The following is a 17569-nucleotide window of genomic DNA, read 5'->3' on the forward strand; positions in this document are numbered from 1 at the left end:
ATGTCTGTAGAACTATAGAAATTTAAAGAGCCTTATTCAGACATTTTTGGTAAGCATAAAATAGTCTTCAAACTAAATAAGTATATCCTGAGAAAAAAGCCTTTGGTACGATTTGGTATGCCTGCCATTAAAAGTAGTTATCCTGCCTTTGAGTCTGTCCTTCCATCTGTCTGCTGGTGCATGTTTATGTCCATGAGTGTGTATGTTTTTAAGTGCATAAAATCAAGTTAGGCTGATAACTCTGCTGTGCATGCATCTGATTTTGAAATAACTTGGCAGAAATAACCAACATAACAAGAGGATGTGTTGCATGGAAAATCCAGATCCCTAGCTTAAGGGTCAATGCTTAATATATTCTTCTGTTGTGTACTCTATAACCTTTTTATGCATGTGTGAATATTCAAATAACTTGACACAGTCTTGGCATTTTTATGCTTCAAATAACTTGAATGAGAGAAAGTGTCATGTTCATGACCCCTATCCAAGGTCACGCTAGAGTTAAAAGATTTTACATCATTTTTCTTGTCCACTCTGTAACTTTCGTATGAATGGATGGATATTCATGTATCTTGGCACAGACTGGGAAATGTAGTACATGCAAGACCTAGATCCCTAGCTGAAAGGTCAAGGCCACTAGTTTATACTTGTTTTCTCTTTTTGGTAAATATTTGTGTAAGATATGCAATTTAACATTGGTAAAGCATCACTTGGGACTTGATATTGAAGTATCCTTCTCATAATTATGTGATATTTCTTACTATCATAGCATGCTATATGCCCATTATGTTGAAACTATCAATTTCAAAGGGATTGTAATCAGACAGCAAGGAAGAAATGATTTCCAGTAATTTCGAGTTATTTTTGAGTATGTTGTTTCCAAAGAGATTGTTTCTAGACTAACAGAGCAAAATGATTTACTAAAATTTTAGCTATGACAATACAAGATATTTTTAGAGTGATGCATTTTCAGTACAATCATATTTGTCAGTTTTATTACTACCGCTGGGTTTGGTACTGCCAAAAGTATTATGTGTTTGTTGGAGAGTAATAGAGTGCATGGATTGGTTGTTTAACCCTTACCATACTAAATTTCTATAATGAACTTGTCCATCATTCAATTTGGTTCAGTACCATTTATTATTAGAAGGGGTGTTCACCAAAAAATTACTGACTGGATAGCGAACAGTGCAAGCCATGATCAAAGGCAGAATCACTTGAAGCCAGCTGGCTAAAGTTTAAACCTTGTCAGTTATTCCATTATGCTTTAACAAAATATTAAATTATGTCCATAAACCTGAAGAAGGTCTTTATAAGACTGAAACCGGTCGTTTGATCAAATAGATTGTTCAAATTGCCCTGTGTGTTACATGTTGTCACCTCATCATTCACTGGTTCTGTTGTAGAATATTAAATTTAAAAAAAACATGAGCAGAATGTTCAGTCCACAAATGTATGACCCATTGACGTTATTGAAGCCAAAGAATGCAAAACTGTTGAAGTATCTGTAAAAATGAACTATTATAATGTTCAAAAATTTGTTGTACTGAAATACATAGGAGCTGTAACCCTTTCAACTTCTTGTTTTTTTTGTACCAGTCTGCAGAGCAGTTTTGGGTAAGGTCTCTGTGAAACTTATCTTAAAACTCGGGTGAAAGGTACTTCTTGCGTAGTGGTACTGATGATAAGTTGAGTGTCACAGCTCTACTTTTTGCAAAAGACTGACTGTTATAAACACAATGAGACATACAAAAGACTGTCAGAAATACAGACATACTGAAACCTCTGAGAATTATTATACTAAGACATAGTTAATCTCTCAAAACTGTAGACATACTGAATCTCCCAAGAACTGTTCACGTACTGAAATCTTTTAGATTGTAGACATACTGAATCTCCCAAGAACTGTTCACGTACTGAAATCTTTTAGATTGTAGACATAGTTAAATAGTCAAAACTGTAGATGTTCTGAAATCTCTCAGAATTGAAGACATAGTTAAATAGTCAAAACTGTAGACGTTCTGAAATCTCTCAGAATTGTAGACATAGTTAAATAGTCAAAACTGTAGACATTCTGAAATCTCTCAGAATTGTAGACATAGTTAAATAGTCAAAACTGTAGACATTCTGAAATCTCTCAGAATTGTAGACATAGTTAAATAGTCAAAACTGTAGACATTCTGAAATCTCTCAGAATTGTAGACATAGTTAAATAGTCAAAACTGTAAACATTCTGAAATCTCTCAGAATTGTAGACATAGTTAAATAGTCAAAACTGTAGACATTCTGAAATCTCTCAGAATTGAAGACATAGTTAAATAGTCAAAACTGTAGACATTCTGAAATCTCTCAGAACTGTAGACATACTGAAATCTCTCAGAGCTGTAGACATACTGAAATCTCTCAGAGCTGTAGAAGTACTGAAATCAATCAAATTGTAGGCATTTACTAAAATCTCTAAAAATTGTGGTAAACGTAGGAAATGTAGTCTTCTCGTGCTCACACACAAAATCACATGATTTCTAGTTTGAAATGCCACATGGAGAGCTTGTGCAATGTGTCAGCTTTTCAATTTGATAGATACCATCTTTGCATGTTTTATTTCCATTAGTTGTTTCCAATTGATTTCTTTGCATTAGGTCTGTCATGGAATTTTGAAAGCGGTCATTTCATAATTTCCGAGGCATAGAAAGGCGTTTGATTTAGTACTTTTTTTTTCTATAATTCAATGAGAAGATAATTTATAGGATTTTTTTTTTCAATTTTGTTTTATGAGGTTTTCAAGCTATTATTGCCAAATTATTACAAAATGTAGCAAGCCATTTTACCTCCCATTTTCATATGTATGAAAGATGTATCTGTGGTTTTTATATAGGCAAAGAAGGAAAATTTTAACTAGTGGAGAGAACCTTCTTAAACTTTGCATGATCATAGAGCGTCATATTAGAAACAAATTTATAGAAAAAAATGGGGGTCCTTATGCTACTTTTTGAGTTATGTGCACCTGAATGCGAGATTTTTTCTCTTTTAGGTCATTTTCAAGGGCAGATAACTCAAAATCTAGCATACGGATACCTTATTTCAGTTCACATTATTTTTTGTTATTACATTTCCAGTCATTTTGCAAAGTTTTTAACCATTCTATCAAATAGAATTTTTTTCTGTGTTTAAATGAGTAAACATGCTGCATTTTTCTTGAAAAAAGGGGCATAATTTGAAGAAATTTTCTATTTGTTTGCGTAAGCGACTATAGAATAAAATCCGTGTCATAAAATTTCTGCAAATTTTGTACAGTTGCAGGAAATAAAGTAACAAACACTAATTGGAAATCAAATAAAGTGTAACTAACCATTACCACGAGTTATCTGCCCTTGAAAATGACCTAAAAGAGCAAAAAACTCGCATTCAGGGGCAGATAACTCAAAAAGTAGCATAAGGACCCCCATTTTTTTCTATAAATTTGTTTCTAATATGACGCTCTATGATCATGCAAAGTTTAAGAAAATTCTCTCCGCTAGTTATAATTTTCATTCTTTGCCTATATAAAAACCCACAGATACGTCATTAAATGCTAAATACTTATAGAACTGGTAATTACCAAGCCTAGCTGCACAAAGTCATATTGTGTGGGGGTTTTAGTTAACTGAATTTTATTGTCTTCTCTAAGAATTGCAATAATTTTTTTTGAAGTGAAAGTATTTTACAAGTTGTGTATATGTTTCAATTTCAATACAAATCCCACATTTTCTTTTGATAGATTTTAAAATTGCTTGAGGCTTTAAAATAAATTTATTTTCAATTTATCTTAGTTGTTCAACCAAGACAGACAAAAGGGAGGTAGTAACACTTTTACACAATTTATTCAATTATAAATGTAAATGATAAGCCATAAAATTTTTGAGCACAACCAAAATCAGACCAAAATTAAATTCTTGTCTCTCAAAATATATATCACTTCCAAAATCCTGCAAAAGCTGTTTCCACTGTGTTGAAAACTAAAAGCAGAAAAATTCTTTTAGAAGGAAATTGGAACAGTTTGCCATGGATATATATTCTATATATTTCAAAGGAAGCAAATATGAAGTGCAAATAAATTTGCAAACTTTATGATATTTGTTCAAACAGGTATGATGATACTAAATTCAAACTATTTTAAAAAGTGAATATTTTCTTGCGAATTTTCACTTTCTCTTTTAAGTAGTATTCCATTTTTTTTATACTTAAGTTAACCTTTCATTTAGAGCACCAAGACTACCAAAGTCCAGCATAAATTACTTCTGGATCAGCTTCAGGCTTTTTAAGTTTCTGATTCAGAGTTAAAAGCTAGACTTTGTGTGTTGGTCTATTGGTACCTCAAAAGAATCATAATTTAAACGGTCATACTTATAGATTATAGAAAAGGGAGTATCAGTGTTTGTTTGATTTGATATAGATGTTAAAAATTTAAACTAACTTACTAAACTTGACCCTCGGTTATCTGATGTACAAAAATGCAACACGTCATCCTTGAGGTACACTTGTTTATGCTGATACATTAATTGAATTTCTATTGCCCTTAAAAAGAATGGCCTTTTTATGTAATATATAATTGCATGCCAGGGTCATATATTCACTAAATTTAGTGATCTGGGACCTGTTTCACAAAAGTTCGCAAATTTCTTCCTAAGTTCTCTCGTAAGATGGACTTTAAGAATAATTCTTTCATAGGATATTACAAATTCCATTTTTAATAAAATGTCCTTAATTCACCATTTTGACAAATCATAATGTATTTTTGTTCTGTCAGGTTCTGACAGGAATTATCTAAAAGTTAAGATATTAGTCTATATAAACTGATTTTCATGAAACTCCTTATATTTTAATTCTAACTTTGTACTAAGGTAGCCAGGCTTTATGAGAGAGGTTTCAGAGGCAACATAGTGATTCAAAATATTGGTGAATAAATCAAATAAACAAATGAAATATCTTTCACTGATGAACACCAGATGTAATATTTTCACAGTGGCAAATGTAAGGTAGGGTATTCATGAGTGAAAGATATTTTGATATTACATGTAAAACGTAAAAATGTTTCTTTTTATTTCATGTTTTGACTAGTTTTACTCATTTTATATTTTCTTACCAGTGAGAAAAATATTAAAATATATTAGATATTTTTATGCCCCCGAAGTGAGGCATATAGTTTTTGAACCGTCTGTCGGTCTGTCAGTCTGTCCGCAATTTTCGTGTCCGGTCCATATCTTTGTCATCGATGGATGGATTTTCAAATAACTTGGCATGAATGTGTACAACAGTAAGACGACGTGTCGCGCGCAAGACCCAGGTCTGTAGCTCAAAGGTCAAGGTCACACTTAGACGTTAAAGGTCATTTTTCATGATAGTGCATTCGTGTCCGGTCCATATCTTTGTCATCCATGGATGGATTTTCAAATAACTTGGCATGAATGTGTACCGCAGTAAGACGACGTGTCGCGCGCAAGACCCAGGTCCGTAGCTCAAAGGTCAAGGTCACACTTAGACGTTAAAGGTCATTTTTCATTATAGTGCATTCGTGTCCGGTCCATTTCTTTGTCATCCATGGATGGATTTTCAAATAACTTGGCATGAATGTGTACCACAGTAAGACAATGTGGCGTGCGCAAGACCCAGGTCCGTAGCTCAAAGGTCAAAGCCACACTTGGACGTTAAAGGTCATATTTCATGATAGTGCATTGATGGGCGTGTCAGGTCCATATCTTTGTCATTCATGCATGGATTTTAAAATTATTGGGCATGAATGTGTACCACAGTAAGACGACGTGTCGCGCGCAAGACCCAGGTCCGTAGGTCAAAGGTCCTAAACTCTAACATTGGCCATAACTATTCATTCAAAGTGCCATCGGGGGCATGTGTCATCCTATGGAGACAGCTCTTGTTCACTGTGAAAATACCAGATATTATTACATACACGTTTCTATTCCCCGTTAAGTTACACTGGTACCGGAAACGTCAATATTTTTCCATACACTGACGCCTGAAGTTCATATCGGATGCGTGACGTAATTCAGTGTGTGTTGTTGCACTATTTTTTTTCTATCTAGTTCAGTATTGCCAATCCTATTCAAGCTATTGAACAAATTTATGATATTTACATTATATTTATACGTGTAGATGCGTATGTAATAAAAAGGTTATTATCTTTGCATCGGAAAATATGCACTCGTTCTTCGGCGGAAGAATGAGTGCATCTAAAGTCATGCAATATTTCCGCTGAAGAACTCGTGCATATTTCCCGATATAAAGCTAATAGCCTATAAATATTTGGCTCTGATATTTGAAACTGAAAAACATTTTATAAAAGAATTTTGGTCAATAATGTAAACAGCTATTATTGTTACTTAATTCTTTATAGCGTGGTTTAAAGCTTGTTTTCTATCAAATTATGAAATTAAAATGACCTTTAAATTACTGTGCAAAGTGTTTCAATGGCTATTAAAATTCTGTAAAAATGCCTTGTATTGCAAGACAGTTTACTCAAAGTCTCAATTCCCAGATTAAGGGATTTTGTCAAGTCCTAACAAAATGTCTGAGAAATAGGTTAGATAAACTGGCTAAGCTAGGAGCTCAGTCAGAACAACCAACAGAACCTGTGAGTTACAAGGAGAAAGTCACAATCATCAAGGCACTAACAAGACCAAGGATGGAGGAAGATGCATCTCCTTGATCGGTCTGAACAAGTAATGATGGTCAGGCTCCACTCAGGGCACAACAAGCTCAATGCTCACATGTACAAGAAATACAGACTGGCATCATCGCCAACTTGTCCATGTGGTGAAGAAGATCAGACTGCGGAGCATATACTTCAGAGATGTAAAAGTCATGACTAGGAGAGAGCTGCGACTTTGCCGATAGATACCTCAATCCACAAGAAACTGTATGGAGGCATTGAGGATCTGCGGCAAACCACAAGTTTCATCGAGGCTACTGGTCTGACAGTGTAGTTGCGAACAAGAAGAAGAAGGTTAGTTTCATGTGATCCATGTTTTTTTTCTCTGAGCATCAGGTCAAACACAAATGCCTGCATATCAGTTTGTCTGTATGTTTTCAGAATTAAACGGGAAGTGAGTTACTGTAGACAGTCATCGGCGGGTCCATGTTTTTACTTACAGTACTTTTCCAGGGGACACTACTATAAGAGGTTAGTTCAATGTTTTACAATGGGACTGTAATGCATTCTGTTGCAACAGACATTCAAATGAAAATTGCCTTATCATGCTATAGTGTGACCACACATTGTTGCAGTCTATGGTCCCTGATACCTGAAATGCAATGTAATGCAGAAACAGAGTCACAAGTAAATATTGTGTCAATAAATTTGATTGATGTCTCGCTCCTTTCCAGAGGCATTTTTTCTTCACGTAAATGCACAACATTATTAGACGGAACCATTAGTCCCAAGAATTCTGAATTTTGAATTGTGACAAGACAAGACCCAGCCACTACAAGCAAAAGAAAAAGAAAAGTTTGGTATGTTGTTATATTTTTCTCGTCCTTTTGGATCATGAAGTCCATTCTGCCTGTGCTAGGCGGTATGAGTGATGTTGCACATTTCATTACCTCTCAAGAACAGAGTCAAACCATATGTGCTGTTAGAGTACTTGTTTGTGCTTCCAAAGGATCTTTTTGTAAAATTCAATGCTAAGGTGTACCCTTTGATTCACTAATTATCTTATATCCATTGGTTGACATGCTCAAAGAAAATATACTCAGTTCTTTAAAACATTATTGAATACTTTTTTTCTACATTTCTACAGCTCTCTCTTATCAGCCTTCTCTTTACTTCATTGCAAGCATTATATTTGAATGTAATATTTTCTTGAAAGTTGGGGAAAAAATTAACTCTTCTATTTGCCTTAAAGTACAGCTGAATACTGAAGACTTGGCAAAGTGAAACTGATTTTGATTAAATGAAATCTATTTAAATGCAGCTTTAATTGCATTTTATCAGCAGCCACTATCTATCAACCTGACATCTTTAATCAGATAGATTTCATTTTAATTATCAAAGGTTTAAAGTAAATACTCGCTACAGAAAAGGAAAACAGAAAGTACTCTTTCAGACAGGAGGAGGAAACAGCATACATTGCAGACATTAATAAGACTATTATAAGATACAGACACTTGTTTATAGCTGTATAAGTCCCACTGAAGCCTCCTTAAGCCCAGTTAAGCTGATCTTAAGTTACAAATCTTGTTAACGAGTATCTCATTTGTGCACCATAAATGTCACTTAGACATCCAAAAATGTGTCTGACACTGCTCTTAACATGTTGATGAGCATATCTGGATTTAAACAGCTGTTAATGAAATATTGATATGATCTTATTAAGATATAACTAAATTTTAACTTGTACCAATATTTAAGTTGAAGAAAGCTTGGAACTTAAGGTTGTAAAAATACTAAATATTAGGGGGTGGAGATATTAGATTGTAGTCATTGGCTTCGTAATGGTGAGTAAAACTTTTAGGTATTGCCAACTATAATTACTGTTATACTGTCCAGTATAAATTCTCCTTTTTCGATAATGTGCATAAAATTTTCATACTAATGATACTTGAGGGCACAGCGTGAAACTATTGTATCTTATTCTTTATATATATACAGTTACAGTAGTTTCGCACTCATCCCACAAAATTTAATTGTTATCATTTAATTATCATTTAATTATCATTATTTAATTATTATTATTATTTTAAAATCTAATTTAATTCATTATTTTGTAAGATGGTAGGAAAGCCGTAGAGACAATTAATTTCAATATTGTACAAAAAAGCACCAATCTCCATATCATGTCAATCCTAGATATAATATTGCTGGTAATTATCATGCAATAAATGAAATGGAGGAAGGTGCACCGGCTTGTCATACTGCACTGCAAGAGTAAATCAATTGATTCATAAAGCTGGTATCATATTCTGGAAAAAAAATCTTGTTACAGCCTTTGCAATTTCGGTACTAGCTGGTAACGTTCAATTTTTCCTATAGAGAAAGCAATGCTGGGACATCTTGATCTTTTTCTTTAGAGTCTGTTTTGAGCAGAAATGTGAATCTTCGATTTGGGAGGGGAATAAAGACTACCATTTATAGTCTGAAGAATGATCATGAATCTGGTTGCTATGGAAACACAGACATACTTTATTGGTAAATGTTGTAATGTTCATGTTGTTTTGATCGTCTTAACTGATTGATACATAGAATGGGTGTCATAGATCATGCGAGATTGCCAAGATACACTATATATGGTCGTTTTCAGTGGTACGACTTCCAAACTGATGATTACAAATAGATATTTAGGGTGCGATCTGTTTTTAGAATGAACACAATGGGCCTTTCTGTAGGAGGACGTTTATACGTAAATGAATTTTGAAATGTCTCTTTCAGCGGGACAGTATGTATTACCATATAAGGATAAAATTCATGAGATAGAAGTTTGCTATTGATCATTAGCGTATTTACACCTCTGAGGGGGAAAAAAATTCGAACATCTTTGTCAAGATTAGATGTTAGACATTCATCGTCAAGGACTTGGCTGCATTTTATGCAGTGACCATTGATATCAGATAATAGATCTCAAAGGTCAGCTAAAGCCCTTAAAGGTGTTTACAGTTCACCGGAAATTGATGAACAGATTTGATACTTTAAGGTTGACCAGGTTACCTTGACAAATCAAGGTTAATTTATGTTGCTGATACAGAAAGCCTAATGGATGATTAATTGCAATGCACCTTTAAACTGATTGTAAACTATCTTATTTCTTTTTATTAGCTCACCTGTCACATAGTGACAAGGTGAGCTTTTGTGATCACCCTTCGTCCGTCGTCTGTGCATCCGTCCGTACGATCGTGTGTCCGTCAACAATTTCTTGTCTGCACGATAGAGGTTTCATTTATGATTTTATTTTAACCAAACTTGCACACAACTTGTATCACCATAAGATCTCAGTTGTTTTTTTGAACTGGCCAGATCCCATTATGGGTTCCAGAGTTACAGCCTCTGAAAGGGCCGAAATTAGCTATTTTGACATTGTCTGCACAATAGCAGCTTTATTTATGATTTGATTTTAACTAAACTTGCATACAACTTGTGTCACCATAAGATCTTGGTTCCTTTCTTGAACTAGCCAGATTCCATTATGGGTTCCAGAGTTATGGCCCCTAAAAGGGCCAGAATTAGCTATTTTGACCTTGTCTGCACAATAGCAGCTTCATTTATGATTTTATTTTAACTAAACTTGCATACAACTTGTGTCACCATAAGATCTTGGTTCCTTTCTTGAACTGGTCAGATTCCATTATAAGTTCCAGAGTGATGGCCCCTGAAAGGGCCAGAATTAGCTATTTTGACCTTGTCTGCACAATAGCAGCTTTATTTATGATTTGATTTTAACTAAACTTGCACAAAACTTGTATCACTGTAAGATCTTGGTTCCCTTCTTGAACTGGCCAGATTCCATTATGGGTTCCAGAGTTATGGCCCCTAAAAGGGTCAGAATTAGCTATTTTGACCTTGTCTGCACAACAGCAGCTTCATCTATGATTTTATTTTAACTAAACTTGCATACAACTTGTGTCACCATAAGATCTTGGTTCCTTTCTTGAACTGGTCAGATTCCAATATGAGTTCCAGAGTGATGGTCCCTGAAAGGGCCAGAATTAGCTATTTTGGCCTTGTCTGCACAATAGCAGCTTTATTTATGATTTGATTTTAACTAAACTTGCACAAAACTTGTATCACTGTAAGATCTTGGTTCCTTTTTTGAACTGGCCAGATTCCATTATGGGTGCCAGAGTTATGGCCCCTAAAAAGGTCAGAGTTAGCTATTTTGACCTTGTCTGCACAATAGCAGCTTCATTTATGATTTTATTTTAACTAAACTTGCATACAACTTGTGCCACCATAAGATCTTGGTTCGTTTCTTGAACTGGTCAGATTCCATTATGAGTTCCAGAGTGATGGCCCCTGAAAGGGCCAGAATTAGCTATTTTGACCTTGTCTGCACAATAGCAGGTTCATTTATGATTTGAATTGAATCAAACTGGCACAAAACGTGTGCCACCATAAGATCTCGGTTCCTTTCTTGAACTGGCCAGATTACATCATGGGTTCCAGAGTTATGGCCCCTTAAAGGTCCAGAATTTGCTTTTTTGGCTTTTGCAGCCATATAGAGACTTCATTTATGGTTTGAATTGATACAAACTTCCAAAATATCTTCAACAACAATAAATCTTGGATTCCATGACGAATCTGTCAGATCCAAATGTAGGTTCCAGAGTTATTTTATATCTGATTACCTCCCCTGATTGTAATCAAAATGGATTTATATCAGTAAGTACTTACAGGACTTATTTGAAATTTCATTATTGTCATTAGTTGGACTGAGACAATCAGGGTAGATAACTATGGACTGATTTTATGTCAAATTACCTCCCTTTGTATAATCTCCATAACTAATGAAGATACTGATACGAAATTTCATTTATGTCAAAAGCTGGATTTGGACAATGAGTGAAGATACATATTGACTGAATTTATGACAAATTACCTCCCTTTATTTTTTATCTAAATGAATACACCTTAGCAGCTTCTAATGAGATTGGTTTGAAACGTTATTTATGTCTTCCATGGTAAGAAATAGTCATATTAGGTAACTCTTGATTGAACATTTATCGATATGAATACTTTACTAATATATTGTTGTATAGGCTTGTACTTTGTATCTTCTACATGCATATACCAAAGCATGATTACCTCCCTTGATTTTAATAAAAATGGATTTATCTCGGTAAATATTTATAGAACTCATTTGAAATTTCATTATTGTCTTAAGTTGGACTGAGGCAATCAGGGTAGATAGCTATGGACTGAGTCTGATTTTATGTCAAATCAGCTCCCTTTTTTATGCCCCCGGCATCTACTGATGCGGGAGGCATATAGTGATCGTCCTGTCCGTTCGTCCGTCCGTACGAGGTTAACCAAATGGGACCGTTTCGTCTAGCATCAATACCCCTTACTAGAATGACTTGATACTAATGCAGATGTAACTTGTGACCATTCCCCATCTTCAGACATCACCTGACCTCAGTTTGACCTTGACCATGACCTCATTTTGGACTTAGGTTGCTTTATATGGGCCATCTCTTGGTTAACCAAATGGGACCGTTTCGTCTAGCATCAATACCACTTACAAGAATGAATTGATACTAATACAGATGTAACCTGTGACCATTCCTCATCTTCAAACATCACCTGACCTCAGTTTGACCTTGACCTCATTTTGGACTTAGGTTGCTTTGTATCGACAAGGATGCCACCGGGGGGGCATCAAGCGTTTATTGAACGCAGCTCCTTGTTTCAAATTAAAATGGGTGTATCTCAGTAACCAATGAAGATACTGATTTGAAATGTTATTTGTGCCATCAGATGGACTCGGACAATGAGGGTAGATAACGTTTGACTGAATTTATGACAAATTACCTCCCTTTATTTTATGTAAACTAATATATATCAGCAGCATCTAATGAGTTTGGTTTTAAATGTTATGTATGTCTTCCAGGGTAAGGAATAGTCATGTTAGTACAAAAATGCAGCATTTGAACCTAGGACCCTCAAACTTGGTATGGAAATTGGCTATGACTAGTATGTGACCCATAGGTCAAAAGATATAAAAGACATTTATGATATTGAGTATTGGTATAAATTTTTATTTGAAAAATTGTACTTGAGTTTTACTTTTAAACTTGTGTTCTTACATGTACATGCAGTCACTTTTGTACTGTCACTTTTAATATTACCTCTGTTTGTCTGCTTAGCTCATTAGGGAAAGTCTGTATGTAAAGATCATGGGGTTGTTAGTTTCAACTTCCCAGTCAGCGAGGCATAAGTTCTCTGTGACTTTTAGTATTATGAAAGTTTTTGCCAGAATTATCAAGGGACATTAAAGTTTTCAACTATTATATCTGTAAAATAATATGAAATAAGGCACTGCCTCAATTGGGAATCGATCCGACTTCAACTCATCCCATAACATTTGAAAAGAACTGTTTAATGACTGCATGGAAGGAGACATTTTTTATTTGATAGTAAATATCTCATTCAGTATATCGCATGTTAACGTAGAGGGATCCCGATTTTCATCACTATGTGTAGGATAGATTCCCCATCTATTTAAAGGTAGATTTTGGAATAAAAACAACACTGTCCATATTGTATTGTATTACAAGTAATTTCTGCCTCTTGGATAGGCGCACCCTCCGGAGAGGTATATTTATTCATATGATCTGTGCTCACTAGGTGCTTTTATTTACAAGTGCACACTACATGTATATTATTACCATATATCCATATTTGTACTGATGTGCAAGACATTGCGGTTCGGACAAGTTATGTGGACGCTTATTAGGCACAAGGAAAAAGACATCAATGTATTCTTCCAAAAAATCGAAGTCAGATGCTCTGTGTTTTGCCGGAAGTACATATTTTTTGATTTGATAGTATATATCTCATTCAGTATATAGCATGTTACTAAAGAGGGATCAATCCTGATTTTCACAACAAAAATTGATTGGATCGATTCCCTATTAAATTTGACCAGAATTAGACAAATTTACGATGAAATGATGAAAAGAACTTTGATTACTGTGTTACAGACTTTAGAGCTAGTTAACAATGAGTTTATCTGATTTGTCCATTTGTAAACATGAATTAACTTTGATGATAACCCTTACAGAAGCAAGCCTCTGTGGCGTACATGTTGCGTATTTGCTGTGTATATGCCGCAAACACAGTAGTACGCCAGAGGAGTACATTTTACATACACCGCATGCCGCGTACATGCCGCATACTATTTCGACAAGTACACAGCATGTACGCAGGAGGTCACTAGTACACTTCAGGTACGCAGCACAGACTCTGAAAATTTAAGGAGTACACTGCATGTACGCAGGAGGGACTTGTACAAGAAAATAGTACACTGCATGTACACCGCAGATACTTTGAAATTTGTGCAGTACACTTCATATACGCTGGAAAGACTTGTACAATTTCTTTTGGCATTTATACCTAGTTTTTTTTTTATAAGTTAAAGTCTGAAGTAAATTTTATATATGCGGGAGGGACTTGTTCATTTTCTTTTGGTGTTTATACTTTGAATTTTTTTAGGTAAAAGTCTGAAGTACACTTCATGCAGGAAGGATTTGTACATTTTTTTTTTTTTTGGAAGCAAGAACTTGATTTCCGAGTAACTTTTATCTTAATAGCATAGAATAGTTGAGCTCGCCCCATTGGAAAAAATCAATCCAAAATTTGTTGGTGCGCTACTTTTTACGGACGTAAAAGTGTATTAATGCTTATATAATTCCAGTCCTAGATTGTTTTCAGATGGATTTTAATCAAAATAAATACATACTACGCACACATCGTCTATAATAAATCATAACACTTATATTTAGTTGCATTAAAGTTGTTTCCCCTTGATGCAGTTACGCCATTTTCTTCAAATGTTTACCAAATTACATAGTACAAAAATTGATTTATTTCATTGAAAAGTGGATGAAGAAAAGCATACTAATTTATTTGATAACATCAATCTACATTACTTTGGTAAGGGCAAATACTTATTGATGCATGTCACTTATCTTTTTTCTGTTTTTTTTTCTGTCCAAATGATCAGCATTTGCATACAAAAGTTGGTGGGGTAAGGAATTTACATTATCACAGCAGTTTCGCCAGAAGAGTACACAGCATGTATGCAGCAGGAGTACACAATATGTATGCCGCAGGACTCGGGCCAGGAGTACACAGCATGTACGCCGCAGGGGTAGTACACCGCAGGCTCATTTGCATGTGAAAAGTGTATGTGCCGCGTACATGCTGCGTACTATTTCCCGCGTACTAAATTCCTCCAGCGTACATCATGTGTACTATGTAGTCCACAGCATGTACGCAGCAAGTAGTACACGGCAGAGCTCATTTGCATGTCAAAAGTGTACTACAAACGTACTATCGGTGTATGTGCGGTGTATATCCTGCGTACTATTTAAAGCCCTTGATTTCAGTACACATCATGTACGCATCATATACGCTGTATGTACACAGCAAGAGTACGCAGCAGGCCTTTTTCTCTTCTGTAAGGGAAATATACATGCTAAATGGTGCAATCTTTTCAAGTACAGTATTTAAAATATTTGTAAACATGTACATGTATACAGTATTAAATTTTTCTTTCTCATATTTTGATATATTAGCTCTTAGCCTTACATTTTGAGGGAAAAAAATCAAACAACACCAAATCATAGAAAGAAAGGGTTGTTTCACACGAAAATTGATAAGAATATAAAACATCTATATTAATTGTGTCTGAAATCATTAGTCCTCCACCTCTGATTCATGTAGGGAAGTTGGCAGTTACTTGCGGAGAACAGGTTTGTACTGGTACAGAATCCAGGAACACTGGTTAGGTTAACTGCCCTTTACATGACTGAAATACTGTTGAAAAACGGCGTTAAACCCAAAACAAACAAACAAACAAATATTTCTCTACAGAACAAATTGTCAGTTTACTGGTATATACATTGAATTCCGGGAAAGGACTACACTTTCAGACAGTTCAGCACCTTTAAAAACTCACCATTTTCAAAGAACTGTTAAATATCTGTTTTGATGCATTTGCAATAATGTCCCAGTGATGAAATTTCACATAACTAGGTTTTCAGCAATTGTTTATCTTTATTTCTTTACAAATGGCATTCATTTTTAAAGGGAGACAACTTTTTGCAAATATTTTAAGTATCCATTGTACGGGGCAGTACGATAGAACATGTTGTTGTTCGTTTTTCACAAATATTTCTGTGTTTTGATGATATACTCCTAAACATTAATATACTGAAATAACTGTTAAACGTTTACCTAGATAGAGAATGCTAGTGATTAAACTGAACTTTATGACTAGGGCAGTACCTCTGTTTATTCAAAATAACCTATTCAGTTTTTGGTCAGTGGATGATTTGGATTTTAAAGGTCAAGGTGACACTACCCTTCTAGCCGTTTTTAACTTGTGAACATTTGACTCAAATGCCTTGAATATTTTTAGCTCACCTGAGCACAAAGTGCTAATGGTGAGCTGTTGTGATCACGCTGTGTCCATTGTGTGTGTGTCCGTTTGTCCATCATCAACAGTTGGGTTTAAACGACATCTCATTGAAAACCACTGAATGGATTTTGATGAAACTTGGCATGGATGTTCCTTGGATGGTCCTCTACCAAAGTTGTTCAAACAGTACCGCTTGTTTGCATATATATAGGGGCCACCAGAGCTAAAAATAGAAAATTCTTCAAATGACATCTCCTCCTAAACCGATGGTCCAATTTTGAAACAATTTCACACAAATGGTCCTTTGAACATGTCTCGTTATAACCTATCTAAAGCAGGTACAAATCACATCAAAAGATCCACTGATTAGGTAGCAGTGTGTTTGATTCAGTCTTGAAACTTTTCTCATGACATTTTGTCAGTTTAACAAATTTAATTTAGTTGGAAATTGGCTGTTCTATTTGTATTAATTGTGCAACGTTGAACTCTATTTGAATGTGCAGCGGATTTCCAAATGTTTAGTCTACTGTAAAGTATGCTATGTTTTCGGATGCAGGTGTCTGCTTTTTAAAATATATCCAAAATTTATGATCCGAGGTAAATGAAATTTTGATTTTAGCATCATTTTTAAGTTCAGTTTTCTAAGTTTTGTTAAAATGGGGGAAATTTGTTTGTTACCCTCTGCCACTGGTACAATCATATGTTTTAAATAAATTTATTTGAGAACAATATAAATGATATAATTGTGATTTATATTACCTGCTTGTATCAAGTGTAACGGAGTAACTTTACTAGCTAAGTGTTGAAGAATCACGGTATAAATCTGAACTATGACAGCTCCTCCTCATGAAACTAAAGGTAAAGAAAAATTTACTTGAGATGTTATGGGTGTAACAAAATTGTCACAGAAAACCTGCTGTTATGTTTCCTCAGTCAAGGAAAAATACACTGTTATATCGAAACTACTTTACTGCAGAGGAATTAGCAATCTCACTTATCCATTAGTTGAGGATCAATGAAAGTGTTAATTCAATTTAAACTAATGCATTTAGAAATGTTCATCTGCAGTGTTCTTGCAGCAGTTCGGTTTATCTATGAGAGTTGGTTGGAAGTATCAAAGAGGATAGTTTTTAACATTGGGGAATATGCCACTGTCATGAAAGACAACTTCTGGTTGGATGTACAAATAACTATACTTATCTATATGTCATAAAAAATTGTGGGAAGAAGTATTCGGTCAGTGGGTACTGTAGCGACACACCATTTTGAAATGTTAGAACTGCAACTGTGTAAAAATTGTATTAAATAGATTGAAGAACTGTATCTGACTTTTTAGCTCACCTGAGCCAAAGCTTTTGTGACTGCTTGATGTCCATCGGTCAACAATTTCTTGTCTGCACGATAGTGGTTTCATTTATGATTTGATTTTACCTAAACTTGCACAC

General features: G+C 34.8%; 1 protein-coding gene and 1 long non-coding RNA gene across 2 annotated transcripts in view; one reads left to right on the forward strand and one right to left on the reverse strand.

Moving 5' to 3' along the window:
• The window catches only part of LOC128555392 (uncharacterized), a 65258-nt gene that overhangs the window by 24596 nt on the left and 23093 nt on the right, over positions 1–17569 (reverse strand). The gene's annotated exons all lie outside the window — the stretch shown is intronic.
• LOC123565048 (high-affinity choline transporter 1-like) overlaps positions 1–17569 on the forward strand; it is a 121126-nt gene that overhangs the window by 18044 nt on the left and 85513 nt on the right. The window contains exon 2 of the mRNA XM_045359049.2: positions 7085–7174. The gene's annotated coding sequence lies outside the window, so the exon portion shown is untranslated. The remainder of the gene's footprint in view (positions 1–7084; positions 7175–17569) is intronic.

Source organism: Mercenaria mercenaria, chromosome 2 (genome assembly GCF_021730395.1).
Source record: "Mercenaria mercenaria strain notata chromosome 2, MADL_Memer_1, whole genome shotgun sequence".
Taxonomy (NCBI): domain Eukaryota; kingdom Metazoa; phylum Mollusca; class Bivalvia; order Venerida; family Veneridae; genus Mercenaria; species Mercenaria mercenaria.